Raw genomic sequence first — 23,532 nt, forward strand, 5'->3', positions numbered from 1 at the left:
AAGCACACTGATCAACGCCTGACTTGACGGGACTAGACGAAAGCATGCATATTTGACTGTCCAAAATACAGACTGACAGTATGGAACATGAAGACAGCTTCACTACAAGACAAATACATGAGTAGTTGATTTAATTAAAGTTAGTACAAATACATAGCTAGTTGATTTAATAAAAGATAGTACAAATACATGAAATACTAGTTGATTTAATAAAAGATAATACAAATACATAAGTAGTACAAATACGAATATAAATACATAAGTAGTACAAATACAACTACAAAAACATAAGTAGTACAAACACATGACATACAATTAATTGTTGGTGGAGGTTGCTCCACGATTAGGACATGTACTTTTATTGTTCCCGAATTGACGACATATGTCACACTTTCTTACCATTTTCTCATGATCATCCATTTCGGTTCTGATGCGTGTGCTGTTGGGTCGACCTCTTTTCTTTCGCCGCATGTTGTCATTATGCCAAACCACGTCCCCCTCATACGCAGGCCAATAATCCTCCTTTGCCATCACTTGAAATGCATTTTTGTACACTCCGAGCAAGGTCCCCGCCTTGTAAATGGGAGATAAAAGTGCTAAGGGATCTTGGTGCGCATACGAACATGCTGCTATTACATGAGAGCAAGGCATGCGAAAGGCTTGAAACTTTCCGCAGCAACAACAACGCCAACAACGTATACCAAGCCAACCAAGCTTTCACCAAACACAGTACCAACACCATCAAACCTCCGAACACCCTTACCGTGAAGAGTATCAAACGCCCTACCAAAATCAACTCATCCAACAACACTCATGGGGCTTCACCCAACAGCACCATGACGCGGGCCCCTCAACTACGCAACCCATCGCTCATGGGGCTTCACCCAACAGCACCATGACACGGGCCCCTCCACTAGGCAACCCATCCCCGACATGGGCCCAGATGATGAATACGACCCAAACAAGCCAATGATCACGCAATCATCACTTTACCATAGCTCCCAACAATCACAACAACAACATGGCTAAACCACACCCCAACAAACAATGCCTTTTTTCCAAGCCAACTCAAGCGCTGGGTTTTACCAACCATACGAGGCGACCCCACCACCACGATAAATCTATAAGGGCATGGGGACCCGACTCTTTGACAGTAGGATTGAAGACTACATGTCCAACGAGCGCATGGAGGGGCTAATCTGAGGCCCACCTACTCAAACACAACGAGAACATCCAAGGACTAGAGGGGGGTCGTCGACCACCTTCCCAACAGATCCGAACAGCGCCTTCTTGCGAAACTGACGGTCATAAGGGTCAAGATTAGAACAATTTTAATGTTTTTTAAAAATATATTCTCGTATTTCTCGTATTTGTAATGTTTTTCCCGTATTTGTAATGTATTTCCCGTATTTGTAATGTTTTTTCCGTATTTCCAATTGTAATGCATCGTCTTATATCATTAATATATATTCCCGCAATTCTAATTATTTATTTAGTAGTTTTTTATTAAAAATATTTAAAATAAAAAATAAAATAAAAAACTGGGCAACATTGGCGCCACCTGAGGTGGCTTAAAGTTCCCCCCTAACACTATGGCGCAACCTGGGGTGGCGCATATGAACAAACTTTTTAACTATGGCGCCATGGGAGGTGGCTCCTATGTGTAGGGCACCTCCCAAACCTGGTTACCCAGATAATTTTTCCTAAAACCTGGTTTTTTAGGTAATTTTTTTTTAAAGTTGGTTATTTGCACTTTTTTTCTCAAAATCATATCATCTATTACATTGGAAAGAATATAACTCATAAAAGTCTAGAACGGAGTTGAATAAAGATTACTTAATAAAAAACATTCAAAAGATTTTCTCAAAAGTAGTTTTTCAAAATGGATTATCATAAGTTTTTCAGAGTTGCACTAAGAAGATTTACGAAAATGGATTATTAGAGATTTTTCAGAGTTGCACTAAGAAGATTTAGAGCGAAAATATGAGGACTATACTTTTATTTAAACTTGATCACGTTAACACTTAATCACTTCACAAATACCAAAGATAATTTAATGTTGATACGCAAAGGTATTCAATTGATACTAATTGTATACTTCATAGGGAGTGATTATACAGCGATTTAATTTCAATGAATTTTGAATTCAACAGTTTCTCAAAATTTAATCACCACTCGATTAGGCACCAATTCTAACAAAATTTAACCTTACGTAATAAATCACTACCAACTGAATAAACGATAAACTACTCTAAGAATTGAAATACCTAAGCTTGCAATATCCTACAAAAATTAAATACTAGAGAGAGAGAAGACACCAAGATTTATAGTGCTTCAGTGTTTGTCCTTGTTTTGCCTACTGCACTCTTCAACGGTTCCCATTGGGACCTACTTTGTTCCTTTTTATTTTGAAAAATATCAGAGTTCATACAATCACTTATCCACAATATTGTTGAGAAAAAAAATCTCATATCATGATCTTGACTTGTATACAGTGCAATGTCGAACTCTTCTGTGTAATCTTTACTCGATTCACGCCTCTTGAATCCTCTATAGTATCACCAATTTTCTCCAAGCCTTTAAGTGTAGCAATCACCCCGCGATCCTACTAATTCTTTGAGCGATGAACTGTCTAAAGATTAGAGAAGAACTCCACCTTGTCTATACCCTTCCATACAGTCACTACCAAGATAATCTTGAGAGTAGAACCTTCTTCTTTTCACTGGAATTTGTCAGTACCAATGACAAGAACCTCAATCTTTCAGAAACCCTGAAAAAAAATTTACCTAATCTTCAAGAACGATTAGTTTTAAGATGGCGTCTCCCTTGATCAATTACAAATTTATCATTATCAAGATCTGAAATCAAAATTAGAGGTTAAAGATTAAAGAAATTCGATTGCAAGGGTTTTTGAACTTTTTCAAAAGTGATAGGATGTTTATTTCATAGAAAATCACAATGTTGATTATGAGATTTACTAAAGTTGTTACTGAAAGACGATGATAAAATGATTTTATATGTGCTTGAGATTAAGCACAAAAATGGATGGAAAAAGTTAGTTAGATTCGAGCCAAGAGCATCTCATGATTTGAGTCAAATGAGCAAGTAGTGTGAAACAAGATCCCATAAATAAAGTGACCCATTTTCCTGTAATTAGGCTATGATTCAAGTCACACGGGTTCATGATTCGAATCATGTGTAAACCTTGATTCAAATTAGACAAGTTAGTGGCTACCATGAAATTTATGATTCGAGTCTTGCGTAAAGTATGATTTGAATTACAGAGTTGCATAATTCAAATCAGGTGTAATATGTGATTCGAATTACAGACACCAAAATTTTCCTATTTTGCCTCTGTTTTTCTTTATTCGAGTCATGGATTGTGAGTGATTCAAATCACATACAAGAAATCATAATTTTTCAAGTTTTTCAAGATAGCTTGGGATTCCACTTCCCACATGACTTGAATTGATAACACTCATGGTTCTTGTTTCATTAACTCCGACAATTTACTTAAACCATCATGATAAAATCTCAAATATAACAATTGATTTATGCATTCTAAAAATGAGTGGAAAAAGTTAGTTTGATTCAAGCCAAGATCATTTCATGATTTAAGTCAAATGAGAAAGTAGTGTGAAATAAAATCTCATATAAAAAGTGACTCATATTCTTGGGATTAGACTGTGATTCAATTCAGATAGGTTCATGATTCAAATCATGTGTAAAGCTTGATTCAAATTAGAAAAGTTAGTGACTACCAGGAAAACTGTGATTCAAGTCATGCACAAACTGTGAGTCAAATAATAGAGTTGCATGATTCAAATCTGGTGTAATTTTTTATTCGAATTCCAGACACCAAAATTTTCATGTTTTTCCTATGTTTTGCATGATTCGAGTCATAGATTGTGAGTGATTTGAATCACACACAAGAAATCTCAAGTTTTCAAGTTTTTCAAGATAGTTTGAGATTCCACTTCCCACATGACCTGAATTGATATCACCTATGATTCTTGTTTTATTAGATCAACCAATTGACTTAAACCATAGTGATCAAATCTCAAAAATAACAATTGATTTATGCATTCTAAAAGTTAGTTTGATTCAAGCCAAGAGCATTTCATCATTTGAGTCAAATGAGCAAGTAGAGTGAAATAAGATCTCATATAAAAAGTGACTCATATTCTTGGGATTAGACTATGATTCGAATCAGATAGGTTCATGATTCAAATTATGTGTAAAGCTTGATTCGAATTAGACAAGTTAGTGACTACCAGGAAAATTGTGATTCGAGTCATGCACAAACTATGAGTCGAATCACAGAGTTGCATGATTTCAATCAGGTGTAATTTTTTATTCGAATTGCAGACACCAAAATTTTCATGTTTTTACTATGTTTTGCATGATTCGAGTCATAGATTGTGAGTGATTTGAATCACACACAAGAAATATCATTTTTCATGTTTTTCAAGATAGTTTGAGATTCCACTTCCCACATGACCTGAATTGATATCACCTATGATTCTTGCTTTATTAGATCTACCAATTGACTTAAACCATCTTGATGAAATCTCAAATATGACAAATTGATTTATGCTTATAAAAACAGATAAACAAATTGATTCAAACTTGATTCAGAGATGTGCAATCACGAAGGAGGCTCAGTAAATAATAATAATAAATGAAAGTGAAAAGACAAGCAACAAAATAGTTGTATTGGGGGTGCTCCCTTGAATGGGATATGCAACAGTCTCCCCCTAAGGATATGCAGTTTCACAAGGTTGGTAAATAACAAAAACAATAAGAACAATAACAACGACAACGACGACAACAATAACAAGAACAACACACAACCTTAAAAGATTTCCTAACTAATTATGATATCTTAAACATTTTTCTGTCTTACAATCCATCTAAGAGAATGATGTTTACGAAGTTGAGAGACACCAAATGTGTAAGGTTAGGGTAAAACTTAATGAACACGTGCTTTATAGGAAAAAATGAGTAATATTTCTGCTCGGTTTTTAGAAAAATCAAAGGAATGTAATGAACTAAAAAATAAAGTATAAACTATAGTTGTTAGGATTCTAAGTGTATCCCTTAGTTACTTTATCCTTGATTTATTCACTGTAACCTGAGGGATATATTTATATTTTTCTTAACCAAAAAGAATTGGTGCCCCCAGTGTTTATACCTCAGTTTTTTATTGTGTAAGGTTAAAGCTTTTCCAATATACGTGTTATTTGTAGTAGTGTGCCCTTAGCTGAGCCCCAATCAAATTATAAATGTTCATCTCAAGCTTGTTTGCACCTTGCATCCCGAGCGCAACTCAGAGACGTTGGAGATTATAAGTCACATTTTACTCCAACAATTGCGATTGTGGAGGCGATGAAGTTGCTTTGGAGTGTGAACTTGAGATTGTAGTTGAAATGATCAAACTGACTATGAGATCTGAGAGTTCCCTTATCCAATCAATCGGCCAAGGAGGCAGGATATGCTGAAATGTAGCAATTGGAGAAGTTACCAGAAGTGGGACATTCGCTACAGGTGAAGGGAGTGGTTCCTCAAACATGAGCGTGTGAATCGTGCATTGATATTGTGGAGTGCTTGAATGAATGACCGGGAGTTAGTTTATGGGGAAGCGTTGCGATAACTATGGATCAAATCGCTCTGGAGGCTACCGTGATTATTGTTGTAAAGTTAATGGCAATTGGATCGGCCAACAGAATTGCTTGTGGTGGCGCAACAAAAAGGGTCAGAGATATTTGGTGTGGAATTTTGCAAAAGTTAAGAGACAATTTCTATGTGGTGCCGCTCTTTTGGAGTGGGATAGAAAATAAATGGTGAGTTGGTGAAGTCCTCGATGAAAGATCTCTGGCACAGTAGTGGAAGTCTCCGGTAATTAGAGGAGAGGGTGTATCTGCAAAGTTAACACTCTAATACTCAAGCTAATGAAGTCTGAGGAGTAAAATTGACGAGCATATAATTATCGGTACGTTATGTGTTGTGAGGTGACACTTATATAGGAACAACAGCTAAAATCTTCTCTAAAGAATGTGGTGTCTCACACGGGGGACCATTAGATGAATCCAACTATTGAGATGGAGCATTGTCTCACTCTAATGTAGGACTTCCTCGTAAAAGCGTGTATGTTTGTCAGCTTGGGTGAACGTGAAATTGGATTGGACCTCCAACTTAAACTGATTTTATTGAACTCTTTGGCCAGTCCAAATAAGTAACTACGTGCTATTGTCAAAAACAAAATCAAAATGCAACTACTTGTCCCCCTTGATATCATTCTCAACTCTAGAAAAGCCTCAAATGCATGCATGCAAGCATTGAACTAGCTGGCTCCTTGGGTGGTTGAGATTTGTGCTATTCAACCCAATTGGCCCTACAATTTCCTCTGGCTGTATTAATTAGTTGTCGTAACTTTCATAGATGTTTTCCTCCTTGTTGTATAAGGGTACGGATGGTCCTACAGTTGGTACGGGCCAGTTAGGACATAAGTACCAAAGTACAGATATGGTACATTATAAAAATGTCTCAAGCATACATGCATGCATCTGCATTTATGGTCGAGATAGTTTGGGTCCCTTTGGTAGATACTGGATAAGATATTCTACAAAACATGTAACAGAGAGATGTAAAACCAACCTCCAGAAGTTTCAAGTATTTTTTTCAAAGATAGAAACAATGAAATCCAGCTAATATTTCTAATGAAAGAAACAGTGAAAAAATTCATTTGGAACTTGCAAGTGAAGGTTCATTTCGACATCCAACAACCAGATCCTTCTTATCATGATCACTGATTGATCACAATCACAAAATCCTAGTTAGTACACTGTATTGAGAGTGGAAACCATAATACAATATACTCCATATTTAATTTTAAATCAATTATTATGAAGTTGATTTCATGCGTTGTTAATTAATTGTAAAAGTTGCCATGTGTTCATAGTGAGAACTGTCGTGAAATTTGACCCGTAATATTCCGTGTGTTTTACATATATTCCAGCAGCGGAAAGGAGTGTGAAAGAGAGGACTTGTACGGATTGAAAATTGAGATTCTCCACTCATCTGCTAATTTGTTTTAGAGTAATGTTATTTTGAAACTAAATATTACACCTACATCCTAGTCACCGTTCTCAATTACAGTGAACATTAACAAGTTTATTTGGCTTTTTTATAATTTTTACACTAAAATAACTTTGATTAATAGTATTTAAAAATTTGATTAATACAATTTAGAGTTTGGTTATCGAATGTTCTGACATCAAATATTAAATCTTATTTAATAAATTAACTTTAATTAATATTATGTGTTAAGTTGGTTAATACAGTTCATAACTTGGTTAATGAGTTCTTAAAACTAAAATAAAAAATATTAAATTGTAAAATAAAATTGATTAATAAAGTGCAAAAGTTGGTTAATACATTTATAATTTAGTGTCAGAATATGGTTAATAGAATGTATTTAATTGGTTAATTAAGTAGTGAAAGTGATTAATGAATTATAAGTAAAATAAGTGGTTAATGATGTATAATTTTATGGTTAATATAATTATGAAGTTGATTAATGATACATTCTTATATTTGTGTTATAAAATAAATTTTAAAAATAATTTTTTTTAATTTTTTTTATAAATATTATTATTTTAATGAAAAACACTAGTCACCGTATAAATACGATGAACATTATATACGGTGTAATATTTAGTGCGAAGATAACTTACTATTTGTTTTAAGTAAATATGTGTTTTATTCCTTATAGGCTTTATTTGCTTTATCTATGGTTTGAAGAAGAAAACCTGAAAAAAAAAGTAAATAATAAAATAAAATATAAAGAATTGAGAATTTAGGCAAGACTATGAGATATTTCTTAATGGGTAATGTTTTTTTTAATAAGTCATGATATGTTAATAAGAGTACAAAAAGTACTCAAGCAAAATACAAATTCACCTACAAAAGTTATAGAGATACTCCACCCATAATAAACACCTTATTTACAAAAATCTAGTGGTGAATGAAACCACTCATATCAGTTACACATGGATTTTCTTTTAGTCCCAATCCCCAACCACCACCGAGAATGCATTTTTATCTTATGAACAATCTCGTCCATGTTAAGGACAGCATTGTTAAAGATAATATCATTACATTGATTCCATATACACCAACATGTTACAAGCCACATCGCCCCTGCTTTTTTGAATGAACATGACTCCTGCATAATCTCCAGTAATTTTAAAAAGTGAGTTGAACACAATAGCTCTTCATTGCTGTTAATTCCCAACCAATTTTGAATCATCTCCCAAACTTTTCTTATCATAACACAATGAATGAACAGATGATTACCTTCCTCTACCTGCAAACCAGAGAAAACATACTGTTAGCTAAAGATTTCGTTTAGGAAGAAAATGTCCTTCGAAGATCTGAAATTTGAAGGAGGTGGTTATTGATGACCATCTTTGAAGATAAAATGGCTCCTGATGGCCATGTTTCGAGAATGAAGAATTTTAAGTCATAACGAAGATAGTGAATGCTGAAACTAGTAGGAATGTATATCTTCGAGACTTAGACAAATTTTACGAAATATGTTAAGTACTGATGCTTAGTGTATTTCCGTGGTATTTTAATGTTAAGTTATATTGCCACGCGTCGAAGGAGGATTCAGGCGGGAAGATTTGAAATTCGAAGAAGTTTGCATAACTGTCCAGAGACAGATGGCTTTCCGGGGATTCTCATGAGAAACGTGGCATTAAATTAGCGTAGGACCGTTAAGGTCGAAACTAGTATAAATAAGGGTTCTAATGTTAGGATTCAGGGTGTTCATTTTGTACAAATCACTCACATATTACTCAAGTATCAAGTGTTAAGAGAAAGAGTTCGCTGAGAAATGTACGTATGACACCACCACCATTTTAATACATGTGTATTTTCCTTTATTTTCAAGTATCTTTCGATATTATTGCATTTCGTTTACTTCTTGCCATTTACATTCCTGCATTCTTTATTTTCATGTTATTTATCTTTGAAGTATTTAACATTTCTGCACTTTAAGATTCTTGTACTTTTACAGTTTTTGTCCTATGTTTTATCTTGACTTACCTTTCGCTAGAGTTATATTTACGTGTATAACCAAGTGATTGCTAACCTTTATTATTTCGATTGAGTAATTCTTATTTTCAAGACAAATCATAAACATGGTTCGAATAACAATCTTTTTGACTATGCTCTAGGATCAATCTAGTCGATCCTGCGAGTAACCAAATCATATTTATTATAGTTTGGAAGACTAGCGGTTGTTTACCGGAAATCACCGTAAACAAATTGGCACACCCGGTGGGACTGTGTCAAGCAGATTGTTTTTAATCAATTGTTTTATTTTGTCTAGACAATATCAAGACCTTGTATGAACCTTAGGAACGGTAAATTAACAAACAGTGCACAACCGATTCCCAAACGAAGGTACAACAGGAAAATGGTCGTCACGACCAATGCAGGGGGAGATCAAGATCCCCCACATGGCTCAGGATCAGGAGCGGCAAATTCTGCGCACGTTTCAACTTCAACTCAAGGAACGCGAGATACACCGGGTCCAAATGGATCGAGACCCACAGATAGTTCCCAGGCTATACCTGAGAATAATACAGAACCATCAGGGACTATTCCAGTTTCAGTGTCAACTACCGCACCTGCATCTACAAGCGCAAACGAGATACCACTTTTCTCGACAAATGCTGCAAATAACTTATTCAACCCAGGGTCGAACTCTGCGTTCGAATGGAGGCCAAACTACCCATACGGAATGCCATATCCATATGGAACAGGCGTACGAGGGGCAGGACCTACATATACTACAACTAACAATGCGACGTTTTCGCCAAATGTTGGTTCAGTGGGTCGAAGTGCACAAAATACTGGCTTCTCTGCCCAAATACCCAATTTCACCACAAGTAATCAAGCAGCATTCCGACAAGAAATGGATGCAAGCAACCATGATATGTTAGGGGTCCTGGCCAAGGAATTGGCTTCAATTTTGAATCCACTAGCAACAAATATTACTAGTACGAATCGAGAGAATGTGGAGATTTTCCAAAAGATATCATCTCAGATGAATCGAATGGCAGATTTCATGGGAGTTCCATACCCTAAACGAAAGGACAAGCAGCCTTTGTATCGAGAAGAAGGACCCATTATGGAACGTATTCAAGATGTGGTCCCTCCGTCTAGGACAACCACTAATAATGTAGTTGCCCCATAGAGAACAGCGGCAATCGAAGGGAACCAAGTAATAGATTTGGAGGCTTCGAATCAAATAACTGTTTCTGTTCAACAGGAGATGGAGGAAGTAAGACCCAGATTAAGGATAGTGGGTAGGAAAGAACACCCAGATGAAATCGTTCAGAGAGTCAGGAGAGAAAATATGGCTACGGAAAATAACTTAACTGCCATGATAGAAAGGGTTATGGCCAATAATGGCCTTAGTACTGGACTTCGACGTCCAAATTATACATCCCCCATATCAGATTATGTCATGCAGACAGAGTTGCCTAGAGGCACTAATGTACCCAAGTTCACAAAGTTTTCAGGCGAAACTAGCGAGTCAACTGTGGAACATATTGCCAGATACCTGACAGAAGCAGGAGACTTAGCAGGGAATGAAGATTTAAGGATCAAATATTTCCCTAGTTCGCTAACAAAGAATGCTTTTATTTGGTTCACTACTTTACCACCAAATTTGATAGATGCTTGGGCACACTTAGAAAGGTTGTTCCATGAACAGTTCTACATGGGCCAAACCAAGATAAGTCTGAAAGAATTGGCCAGCATTAAGAGGAAGTTTACAGAACCAATTGATGATTACCTGAATAGGTTCCGACTATTGAAATCAAGGTGTTTCACAACAGCCCCAGAGCATGAACTGGTCGAAATGGCTGCTGGTGGTCTAGATTATTCAATAAGAAAGAAACTACATACCCAGTACCTTAGGGATATGGCCTAGTTGGCAGATAGAGTTCGACAAGTCGAACGTTTGAAAGTAGAAAAAGCTAGGGCAAACAAGGGATATAAAAAGGAAAGAGTAGCATACGTCGAAGCAGACGAAGTTGATGGCGAACCCTTCGAAAACTCATGCGACATGGAAGAGGTCGAAATAGATCTCGCCTATTTAAAGGAAGCGTCGCCCTATGCTTGCAAATTACTTACCCCTTCTAGATGATGTTTGTACTGACTTCGACGCAGACAATGATGGAAAATGATGAAAAATTCACAAGAGTAAACATCATCAAAACCAGACAATGATGGAAAATCATCTGCAAACAAATCAGTACAAGTATCATCAACATTTTTAGAAAGCAACTCTATTTGAAAAACAGAATGCTCTTCCAAGCGTTGTTGGTTTGATCCTTGAGCTTGCTACATGGCATTCATCAAAGTGGCAAGCTGTCCAATCTGTGTTTGCAAAGTCTGGAGAGTAGAATCTACTTGCTGTTGATACTGAAGATTATTTGCAGCCATTTGTTTGACAATATCCTCTAGTGAAGGTTCGGAAGGGGCAGAGCACACAACCTGAAATTCCTTCAGATGCTTATGCGGATCCTCACCTGCAAAACCATTAAACCTAGGCAACAAATGTGTTAAACCATATTCCAATTCAAAAGGTGCATCAGCTGCGGGATACTCAATACATAAACCATTATAGTTTGCATCAGGGGCAGCCAACTGTCTCAAAGTTCTTTGTTCATCCATGTTATCAACAAACACAGAAATACCAACAATGTCCCAAACAGGCAGAAACAAATAGAAAGAAAGAAAACGATTAAAATAAATTCATAAAATTATAAAAACATAAAATTTCATCTAATTAGACGAAATAAGAATTATAGAAATTTTTTTGGATTTTTTCGAAACAGCGAAAACAGTAAAAAATTAATTAAAAATAGAAAAATGATGAATTTGGAGATTTGGGGTCGAATTCCCTTACTCTTCTAGAGTAAGGGAGTATTGATAGGACGATTTTTTTTCTTCCAGTAGGAAAAAACAGATTATCGATCAGACTCAATTTTCCAAAAAACCGATTTTTCGACTAAAAAAGGCGTTATGGCCGAAACCGCGAGGAACCTATGGCCAAAACGCACAAACACTAATCCTATGACTCTAATATCAGTTAATAACGAAAAGAATCCCCGGCAACGGCTCCAATTTGATCCGCTGTCGCGCGCGGATCAAAAACGAGTAGTTTTGAAAAAAACCGTAGAAAGCGACAAGTGACTCGCGTATCGTATCACAAGGATTCTCGTTGATTATTAACCAAAGGTAAATCGATTTAGGGGGGGTTTGGTTTGGTCGAAAAAAAATGATTATCAAAAGTGATTCTGAAAATAAGCTGTTTTGAAATAAGTGATTATAACAGGTTAATCTACCGGTTCTACTTCCAACTTATCATTGATTATTACAATTTCAATTCCCTAAGTGGAACCAATTCCTATTCGATTGCAATATTGATGAAACAAGCGTCGACAATACTACACGAGTTATGTTCCTAATCACCGAATTAAGCAAACGGTTCACCGAATTAAGCAAACGGTTATCGATAGCGCGAATTAACGAATAATCTAAGTTTAAACGCGATTAAAGTAAGGAACATGCATCAATCGAATTAAATCCAATATATTCTATAAGAACGAATTAAGCAAACGAAATCATATAACAAATTGGAAAGGAACTGAATTAAATTGAAAGTAATAATAACCTCAAAGTTTTGTGGAATTCGAATTCGGCAGATTAGCCCTTAGGATTAGTTCTCCATTACAGGATCATCAAAAGCTTGGAAAATTTCGTGAATGGAAGATGGTTGCTACTGTACCGCGGCTGCTAACCTAAGGGACAATAGCACAACCCGTTTTACAATCCAGCTGGGTCAAACAGACGACCCAGGCCCAAAACTAATTGACCCGAAACTTAACTATAACTAGTGCTGCAACTTCAACGAATTTTCTGGCTCTTCTACAGTCCGATTCTGACTTCGACTCCAACATAAGAATTGTAGCTCTTTCTCTTAGCTTTCCGTCGATTATTAGAACGCCTCAATTGGACTCCTGGAACTCCAGTTATGACCGTTTCCGTGCAGACAGCTAAAGCTGAAAAATAAATACGAAAATCAAATAACAATAAAAATAAATTAAAATATAAAAACATAATAAAATAGAAAAATAAACAAACTAAACCATAGAAATGCCTAAGTACAAACATAAAGGAATGTGCATCAAAATGCACTGATCAATGCGGTCTTCAATACTGATGTTGAGGAATCCCCCAAGACAGAGAGAACTGAAGTTTCGAGAGGGAAAACCAGTGAGGCCACTGAAGACCTCAGGGTAAAGCTTCAGCAAATCCAGATTTCTGAAGCCCCTCCAGCAGTTGTTAACATGGTCAGTGCCGGACGACCAGTGTCTGAATTTGGCGAATTGGAAACATGGTTGACAAGACAAAAGGGAAACATTGAAATTCCTCCAAGAGGGGAAAGTCTCAAAGATTATCTCTGGAATTGCCATGAAAAGAATGGCGGAAAACAATGGATGTGTCCAAGGTGTTCGATCATGCTGAATCGAAGGGTCGAAGCCAACTTTGAAAGGGCTCGACGTGAAAGATGGGAACACCCCGGGAGAGAACCAAACCCTTTGCTACAAGTGTACCCAAGGATGGAAGAAAGCTTAGTGGGATTTCTGGTCAGATGTCACAGGCAAAACACTGAAGTTGCACTGTGCCCCAGATGTGGGGCAGTTTATGATGAAATGCTGGCACGATCATTCGAGAGGGTGTACTGCTACATGCGTCGAGAAACTCAGGGATTACGACCTAACCTGTATGGTTTCGATATATGGACTCCAACGAAGAGACCTGACAGCCCGCATCCTAGGGCTCGAAGGGTAACATTCAAAGTCCCTGCAGATGTACCTAGGGACAGATGGGTGCAAGCTGGTGCAAAAATCAACAAATGGCGAAGTTGGGACCAAGGAGGAAGGACTGCAATGGCATATAGGAAGCAATTTCAAAACTCAAATCGAGAGATGTATCGGTTAGAGAATTACAAAGGAAAAAATCCTATGTCCAGATCCCAATGGAGAAGGCACCAGAGAATGAAAAAGGCTCAAAGAGAATATAGACCAAGAGAAGCTGGAGAGTCTAGTAGCAACCAAGTCCCACACCAGGGGGCAAAGGCAAGCAAACCTCCGGTGGAGCGCAGACTATTCTAAGCTGAAAATATTTTAGAAGAAGAAGAAAAGATGCATTCCAGTCCTTGGAAGGAAGAGGATAGAATGACGAATGATTTCGATTCTGACGGGGTGTCATCTATAAACCTCAACTGCAACGTTGTGTCTGTACTCCCTCATGAGTTTAATCCGGAAACTGAAGTTGAAGACTGCGAAGAGGCTGATATCGAAGAAATGGCGAAACACAGACCTGTGTGTTACTATGTTCTAAACAACGGCGCAGTTGAAGAGCAGAACGCTTTCTTCAAGAGGCCTGATGAAGGTATGCGAAATCATTTGAAACCACTCTATATAAGGGCTAAAATTGAAGATGTTGGCATTAATAAAGTCCTAGTAGATGGGGGAGCAGTGAACCTAATGCCCCAATACATGTTGAAAAGAATTGGTATGTTCGATACCGATATAAGGCCCCACAACATGGTTTTGTCTAACTATGAAGGCAAAATAGGGCAAACCTTGGGAGTTGTCCAAGTGAATCTCACGGTGGGATCAGTCACAAGGCCAACTATGTTTATGGTCATACCTGCGAAAGCAAATTACAATCTCTTGCTCGGAAGGGAATGGATCCACGGAGTTGCAGCGGTGCCATCGACAATGCATCAAAGGGTAACCATCTGGAGAGAAGATGGTATAGTAGAGAATATTGAAGGGGATCAGAGTTACTATATGGCTGAAGTTAATCAAGTTAATAAAACTAACTTCGATAGGAACTTGGCAAACATAGGACCTTGTCACGCTGCAGAAGAGATGTATACCCCAAATAAAAATGTGTTGTACTACTTAACTCTACACCCAAATGGTTTCCAGTGGAATAGGGAAATAATGGATGGCCCAGAAGATACCCCACCAACGGAGCATCATCCAACAATACGGCCAACAGGCTGGGATGACAAAGTTGATGATGTCTGAGTCATCATTTTTCGAAAGGATTTCGGCTTATGTAGCCGAGAATAAAAGAAAGACGGCTCTCGAAGCTGAATCGTCAAACATGTTGTTTAATGAAGGTCTGAAAAAAGAAGAAGCTCCAGATATGGGGATAGATACGATCCCTCACCTGCCTGAAGATTCAGTCCAGGTCAAAGAGATTTCAGGAGAAGAGATAGGTCAAAGATTGGATGCAATCTATGACGAAGAGCCTTTGGGTTTCGAGAAGGACCCAATGGGATCAAATATCAAGATGTTAGCCCAAGATCCACACGAAGAGGTAAATCTTGGAGATGGAGATCAAAAGAGGGTAACATACGTCAGTGCGAAACTAGAGCCACCACTGAAGTCAAAAGTGATCGCGTTGTTGAAAAAGAACAAAGATTGCTTTGCATGGGATTACGATGAGATGCCTGGTCTAAGGCGCGATTTGGTCGAATTGAAGTTACCTATAAAGGAAGGAAAAAGAATGGGCGCGATGAGATTGCTTTGCAAACTCCTAGAAGGTTCGCACCAGAAATTCATTCGAAGATTAAAGCAGAAGTCGAAAGACTCTTACGGTGTAAGTTCATCAAAACCACAAGGTATGTCGAATGGATTGCTAATATTGTACCAGTTATTAAAAAGAATGGTTTATTAAGAGTATGCATAGATTTTCGTGATCTAAATGCAGCAACTCCTAAGGATGAATATCCCATGCCTGTGGCAGAAATGTTAGTGGATTCAGCCGCAGGTTTCGAGTATCTAAGTATGTTGGATGGATACTCTGGTTATAATCAGATTTTCATTGCAGAAGAAGATGTGTCTAAAACAGCTTTTCATTGCCCAGGGGCAATAGGCACCTATGAGTGGGTTGTGATGCCTTTCGGTTTAAAGAATGCTGGGGCAACCTACCAGAGAGCAATGAATTCAATATTTCATGATTTTATAGAAACGTTCATGCAAGTATACATAGATGACATCGTAGTTAAATCTGTCTCATATTGCGATCATCTAGATCATCTAAGCCAATCATTCGAAAGAATGAGAAAACATGGCTTAAAAATGAATCTCCTCAAATGTGCTTTCTTTGTGCAGGCTGGAGATTTCCTGGGCTTCGTGGTTCATAAAAAGGGGATAGAAATTAATCAGAATAAAACGAAGGCTATTATGGAAACCAAGCCTCCATCCACGAAGAAAGAATTACAGTCCTTGCTGGGTAAGATAAACTTCTTAAGAAGGTTCATCTCTAATTTGAGTGGACACACACAAGCTTTCTCCCCTCCACTTCGTCTAAGGGAAGGAAAGTTCGAATGGCGTGTCGAACATCAAGAAGCTTTTGATAAAATCAAGCAATACTTGATCCATCCACCAATCTTATCTCCCCCAAATGGGAAGAAACACATGCGTCTGTATATTTCAGCTTCAGATAAAACAATAGGCAGCATGTTAGCACAAGAAGATGAAAATGGCATCGAAAGAGCCATTTATTACTTAAGTAGAGTACTCAATGATGCAGAGACTAGATACACTGCGATAGGAAAACTCTGCCTTTGTTTGTATTTCTCTTGTATCAAACTTAAGTATTATATAAAGCTAGTTGATGTTTATGTTTCGTCTCATTGTGATGTTATTAAGCATATGTTATCGAAGCCAATATTACATAGTCGAATTGGCAAATGGCTTTAGCCCTCACTGAATATTCACTAATATTTCAACCTCTTAAGGCAATGAAAGGTCAGATTGTGTCAGATTTCATTGTTGACCATGCAGTGGTTGAGAATCCTCAACAATATGTAGATTTGAAGCCTTGGAAGCTATACTTCGATGGTTCGACTCACAGAGAAGGAACTGGAGTTGGAATATTGATAATTTCTCCTGATGGAATTCCAACAAAGCTCAAGTACAAGATTGAAGGTCCTTTATGCTCCAACATCGAAGCTGAATGTGAAGCACTAATTGCTGGACTTGAAGCTTTGTTAGAATTGGGGGCAACTAGAGTCGAAATTAAAGGAGATTCTGAACTGGTGATTAGACAACTGACAAAGGAATACAAATGCATCAAAGAAAATTTGATCATGTACTTTGTCATAGCAAATAGGTTGCTCAAAAAATTCGAGTATGTGGAAATAAAACACGTCTCAAGGACTAACAACCAAGAAGCAAATGACTTGGCACAGTTAGCCTCAGGATACAGGGTATCAAAAGAGAAGTTAGAAGAATTGATCGAAGTAAGAGGGAGAGCAATGTCTACTAAACTTTCCCCGAGTGATCTGGAGAATTCACAATTAGGTTACGCTAACAAAGAAGAGTTCGAAGTATTAAACATAGACTAATTAACAGATGCAGATTGGAGAAGTCCAATAGTAAACTATCTAAAGAATCCTTCGATAGACACAGACAGGAAGGTGAAATATAGAGCCCTGTCATATTTTTTGATGGGAAACGAATTGTTCAAGAAAACTCCTGAAGGGGTCTTGTTAAAATGCTTGGGTGAAGCAGAAGCATATTTGGCTCTTTCAAATGTACACAGTGGAGCATGTGGTGCACATCAAGCAGGACACAAAATGAAATGGCTTCTGTTTCGTTATGGAATGTATTGGCCTTCCATGTTAAAAGACTGCATAGAGTTTGCGAAAGGGTGTCAAGAATGTCAAGAACATGCAGGTATCCAACACGCCCCAGCAAACGAATTAAGTTCAATAGTGAAACCATGGCCTTTTAGGGGATGGGCACTAGATTTGATTGGAGAAATTCACCCCAAATCATCTAAAGGTCAAAGATACATATTGGTAGGAATAGACTACTTCACAAAATGGGTCGAAGCAATACCACTTGCGAATGTGGACCAAGAAGCTGTGATTGAGTTTATTCAAAAACATATTATATACAGATTTGGAATCCCAGAAATTATAACTACTGATCAAGGATCAGTGTTTACTGGGCGAAAGATGCAGGACTTCGCCAAAGAAATAGGGTTCAAATAGTTTACTTCTACACCTTACTATGCTCAGGCAAATGGACAAGTTGAAGCAGCAAACAAGATAATAATTGGTCTTATCAAGAAACATGTGGGGAAAAAACCAAAGAATTGGCATAAAACTTTGGACCAAGCACTTTGGGCTTGTCGAACATCTCCAAAGGAAGCTACAAATACTACGCCTTTCCAACTGAAGTTTGGTCACGACGCAGTACTCCCAGTCGAGATATACCTGCAGTCAGTAAGGATACAAAGACAGGCAGAAATCCCTCCCAACATATACTGGGAGTTAATGATGAATGAATTAGTAGACCTGGACGAAGATAGACTTCGAGCATTGGAGATGATAAAAAGGCAAAAGAAAAGAGTATCCAGAGCATACAACAAAAAGGTGAAAGGTAAAACGTTTGTCAATAATGACTTAGTTTGGAAAGTTATTTTACCTATAGATCGAAAGAATCAGGCACTTGGTAAATGGTCCCCACACTGGGAAGGACCCTTTCGAATCTTAAAGGTATTTTCGAATAATGCTTACGAAATCGAAGAGTTAGCGGAAGATCGCAGGATCTTAAGAGTAAATGGGAAGTATCTGAAGAGATACAAACCAAGCATGCATGAAGTGAAGATTACAAAAACGTAGATATTTAAGGTACTACGTAAGCCAAAATGGTCGAACTAATGCCAAAATGGCTTTGTGATCAAAATATACGAGAAATAAAGTAAAGAGACAAAGAAACGGCAAAATATTTGTCATTAGAAAGTAAAAGATTACATGCATTACAAAATGAAGCCTAAAAGCATGACCCAAAATGTTGAAGATTACAGAAGAGAAAACATAAAAACCTAAACCAAAACACCTCCTAGTTGATCCTCTGGTCTAAACCTTCCAAAGCCAGCAGGGGCAAGCTCTCCGCTTCGGACATATCCATGGACCCAGAGTTGCGCATCCTTCTCACTATACCCTTTTTGAGGAATATGTAAGATAGGAGTCTCCCATATGGAAGACATGTCACAACCCCTTGAGGAGCAGCAGCCATAGAGACTGCCTCAACAAGCCCTTCGAAGATCATCAAAGGAAAGTTGATTTTCTTCCCACGAAAGCCACAGAGTATAAACTCTAAATCTTCCACCATGATGCTATTTTGATCATGGTTTCGTGGACGAAAATTACCCACAAGGAGTAGGTGCCAAATCCTGATGACCTTGGCGCTGAAAGGGTCATTGTCCATGAGAGTCCTCAACAGAAGATGAGTGGTCATGTTGAAGCTGTTATCATCAAAGGTCTCCCCAGAGTTGTTGCATCTCATAAGGTTAGAGATAGTGGTGGGAGTGATCCTAATGTGGGCACCTCGAACCTTAGAGATTATGGTGGTTCTACCTTCTGGATCTATGCGTAAAGACGCAAACATCCAGAAATCAGCCAGCATGTTGGGATAAACTGGTCCCTCCAAGATTTCATAATATAAATCAAGCTCTTGGTTGACAAAGAAAGCACTAATGCTTATGGAGTTGCTTTCAATGTCTTCTTCAGAAACTTTGAATTCCTTTTTGATGCAAGCTCTGATATTGTTATAAGTGAGGGGTACTGCCATTTTGTAGAGAAAAATTTTGAAATGGTTTTTCTGGTTTTGTGTTGAAGAAAATGCAAAAGGAGGAACGAGGTCTCAAGATAAGGTTTTTGGAACAAGAAAGAAGAGAAGAAGTGTGATGCTAAGCCCTTATATAGACCTGGGGGCAGGAGTGGAACGGTTTAATTTTTAATGTGTGATTAGACTGCGTTTGGTATTCCAAAGAGGAGTTATGGCTTCCGCCGTTTCCCGCCCTTGGAAGTTGAGATGCAATCATGAAAAACTGATGCACGCACGTCTTAAAGAGATGTTTTGGAGAAAGTGACGTCATCACTTAATAATGATTACGGCTAAGGGAGTGGAAACGTCAAGTCTAAGTTAAAAGGTGCGAAGGATGGTCAGATCACGTGTTTTGCATTAATTAAAATTACTGTGGCAAATCAGGAAATAGATTTTGGCGAAATCTGGAAGATTTGCTAAAAATACTGCTTGCGAAGATTGCAAAAATATGAACAAAATGGAAGATAGAAGCTAAGCAGATAGAAGTTGAGCATATATATATATATTCTACGAAGAGTTTGATTACAAAGCAAAAGTACAGCATGATAATGAAGTACAAGGTTTGAGATAATTAATTAAAATCTTTAGGGAGATTATCTTTTATCTTCGAATATTGAATCTCCTAGGAAGACATGCGAAGTTCAATCAGGGCCCTTTGTTTCTTCAGTTCGTCAATTTCAGGAACTAGTTTTCGTGCAGCCTCGAAATGTTGGATTCCTAAACGTGCAACTTCAGTCAATTCCTGCTCACTGGATTGTTGAAGGGTTGCCTTACGAGATTCAGCCTCCTTTATCTTCTCTTCGAGCATTTTTATCTCTTGCTTCCAGGAGTTGATGCTCTTCTCACATTCGTCATATGCCTCCTGGTTCTTCGAATATTTAAGCTTAAGGGCTTCACCTTGTTTGGTTGCATCAATAGCAGATTTCCATGAAGAATTATGAGAAGCCATTTTCGCAGTTAGTTGTTCGTCGACATTGTGTTTTCGAAGAATATTGGCCTGGAGTTGTTCGATCAGGGAACCCAGCAAGACAATCACCTCTGAGACTTCTTTCGAAACTAGGAGTAGATCCACCTTTTTCAGAAGTTTATTCAAGCTGTGACTTTTGATAGGATCCTTGCTAAGAGTTTCGGCGAGGTTGGTTTCGAAGAACTTTTCCTTTATCTGATGAAGAAGGCCAGAAGTATCCTCTTTATTACCAGATTCTGGCTGTACAGCTGGAGAAGTTTCGAGCTCAGAGGGTGAAGTATTATCAATATCCATCATAGCCTTGAGGAAGCTGAGAGGATCGGTTTGTTTAAGCTACTCCAATTCTGAAGGAGTAGGCTTTGTTGGGGCAGGAGTCGAAGTAGTTTCAGGAGAAACTATGGTCCCAAAAGTTGTGGTTTCGTGAGGAACTACTGTGGTTAATTTAGAGGTTTCTTCCATGACATCTTGTTCAGATAAAGTGTCCTCACTACCAGTTGGATGACCAGCTGCATTATTGCTACTTGAACATTGTTGGTCTGCTTTTTCGCTCTTGTGGGTAGGTGGAGAATCATCAGTTGAATGGCTCCCTTCGACTGCTGTACTAGGAATGATAGTCGCAAGAGGTTGAGCGTCTTCGATCACTGGTGAAAGCACATGAGATTTACCTGCATGGAATAATTAGAACATGTCATGGTAAGGAAAGTTGCAAGAAATTTCTTCGCTGTAAAAAGAATATGCATTTACCTTGGAGTTTATCAAGATCAATATTAAGAGTGAAGGATTTGAGGTCGGAAGTGGCTGTGCCAACATCATCCTACAATCATAAGGTAAAACGTTAACTTAATTATTTTAAGTTAAAACTTTAGAAAGATGAGCAGGTTGGGAAATCCAAATACCTTAGTTAGGATGTTATCTGGGCTCGAATTGTGGCTCTCGACAACGAAAGCGTTACTACCACCTTTCAAAGGTGATTCTTCAGAAGATACCTTGTCACCCGGTGAAGTAAGTTTCGAAGACCCAGATCCCTTTTCTTTTCTTGAAGGAGTAGCGGCCTTCTGCCTTTTCTTTTGGGCTTGTCGGGTTCGAGGCGGAGATTTGTCATCCTCATCTGAGACGACTACTGGAGAGGTTTTTCGCTTCGAATGTGGTGGAGGTTTTGAACTCTGAAATTATAAATTGGGTAAGGTAAGGATGATTCATGTAACATACAAATGAAAGATAAAGTATGTATATACCGTGGTTTTCTTGTCAGCAGTGAAAGAGTCACTCTCACTGGGCTTGTTGCTCTGCGAAACTTCAAAAGCTTTCTGCGCAGGGAGCTGTTTAATCTTTCTCCTTCGAGCGACAGCTGTAGTTGGAACTGGAATTAGTATTTCAGCAGAAAAGGAACGTTAGTCAAAGAATTTTGTCTGAACCCAAACCTTCAGGTATTGGAGTCAAGACACGAACATGTTCAAGATCTATATGGAGATGTCCTTTGAAAGTATCCAGGGTATTCTTAGTCGGGACCACTCGTTCAACGCGTTTTTTAGTACTTTCCTGAAGAATTTTAAAAGCATTCTCACACATGAACCAGTCTGGGAAAGGAGGGCTTAAAGCCACACCAAAATCAGCGCTTGGCAGTGGAGGGAATTTTGGAGGATTAAGTTTGAAAGCCACTTCATAACGCAGTTCTGGTCGAACAGACGAGGGCAGTTTCAACTTATCCAGTTTAGCAGAAAACTTTTCGCGTAAAGTGACTGCAGCTTCACGAACGGTCCGACTAAGGTCATCAGGCCTGTAAATGGTTTCAAAGAACTTTTGAAAGGCTTGTATTTCTTTAATATGAGTCGAAGTACCTTTTTGAAATTTTTCCTGCACATCAGCAAAAGCTTCAGTTAGTTCGCGAGTAAGGCTCTCAGCGTTAAAGATTTGCGTGGTGTAATAGTCCGTCCACCATTGTTGAAAATCAGGAGTGGAGTAAAATACGGGATTGAAAGGGATAGGCGAAAGATTGGTCACATCAGCATATCTAGCAATTTTTGACTCACATTCTTCTTCAGTCAGATATAAAGTGTGCAAACACATGTGGTTCCTTTTCTCGTATAGACACTTGGGTTTTATTTGAACCAATCCAAATTGCCTTGATACCAGATTTGGTTGGTAGCAAAGGAGAACATATTGGCTTTTGGAGGGGCGAAGACGGTGATAGAATAACCTTGGGGTAAGGAAAGCTCCCCAAATAGTCATAGATTCCGTCTCTTGATCTTGAGATGTTGGTGGAAACTTTCGAGTGAACCATTCGGGACCCACTGTCCTGTTTACGAACGGAGCCATCGAAGGGCTGAATTGATGACACCGAGCAAACATCATGACATATGCTAGAAAATGCTCGCGAAGTTTACCAGTCTCTTCTTTTGGAGTTAGCAAAGCCAACCTGGTTCCTTCTACAGTTCGATTTTTAATATTTGGATCTTCTTCGTTTACATCACCTCGAAATGGGAGTTGAGCCTCGAAAGTAGCATTGAGCCATAGTTGTAGCAGCCAGAAGGGGCCAGCAAAAAGCAAAGAACCTGTCTTATAATTCTTTACAAGGTCTGTTGCTTCACCTAGGTTCTCGTAGAGAAACCCTAGAATTAACTGGCTCAGGTTTAGTTTTGTTCCAGCATGGAGTTGATTAGCCATACAGAGATATATTTTTGCTACTTGTATGGACCTAGAACAGAAGACGCACCTCGAAATCCATAAGGCTAAGAAAGCAATGTGCTCTTCGTCTGAGACTACCTCATTATTTTC

The 23,532-nt window shown here is 38.2% G+C and overlaps 1 long non-coding RNA gene across 1 annotated transcript; it reads right to left on the reverse strand.

The window, feature by feature from the left end:
- Nucleotides 1-21,291: 21,291 nt before the first annotated feature.
- Nucleotides 21,292-21,765, reverse strand: LOC131630135 (uncharacterized). The gene is made up of 3 exons (XR_009292256.1): nucleotides 21,654-21,765; nucleotides 21,502-21,571; nucleotides 21,292-21,422 (listed from the first exon to the last, which is right to left on the reverse strand). It is a non-coding gene; the product is annotated as an uncharacterized LOC131630135 (long non-coding RNA).
- Nucleotides 21,766-23,532: the final 1,767 nt, after the last annotated feature.

This window comes from Vicia villosa, unplaced genomic scaffold (assembly GCF_029867415.1).
Source record: "Vicia villosa cultivar HV-30 ecotype Madison, WI unplaced genomic scaffold, Vvil1.0 ctg.000650F_1_1_1, whole genome shotgun sequence".
NCBI lineage: Eukaryota > Viridiplantae > Streptophyta > Magnoliopsida > Fabales > Fabaceae > Vicia > Vicia villosa.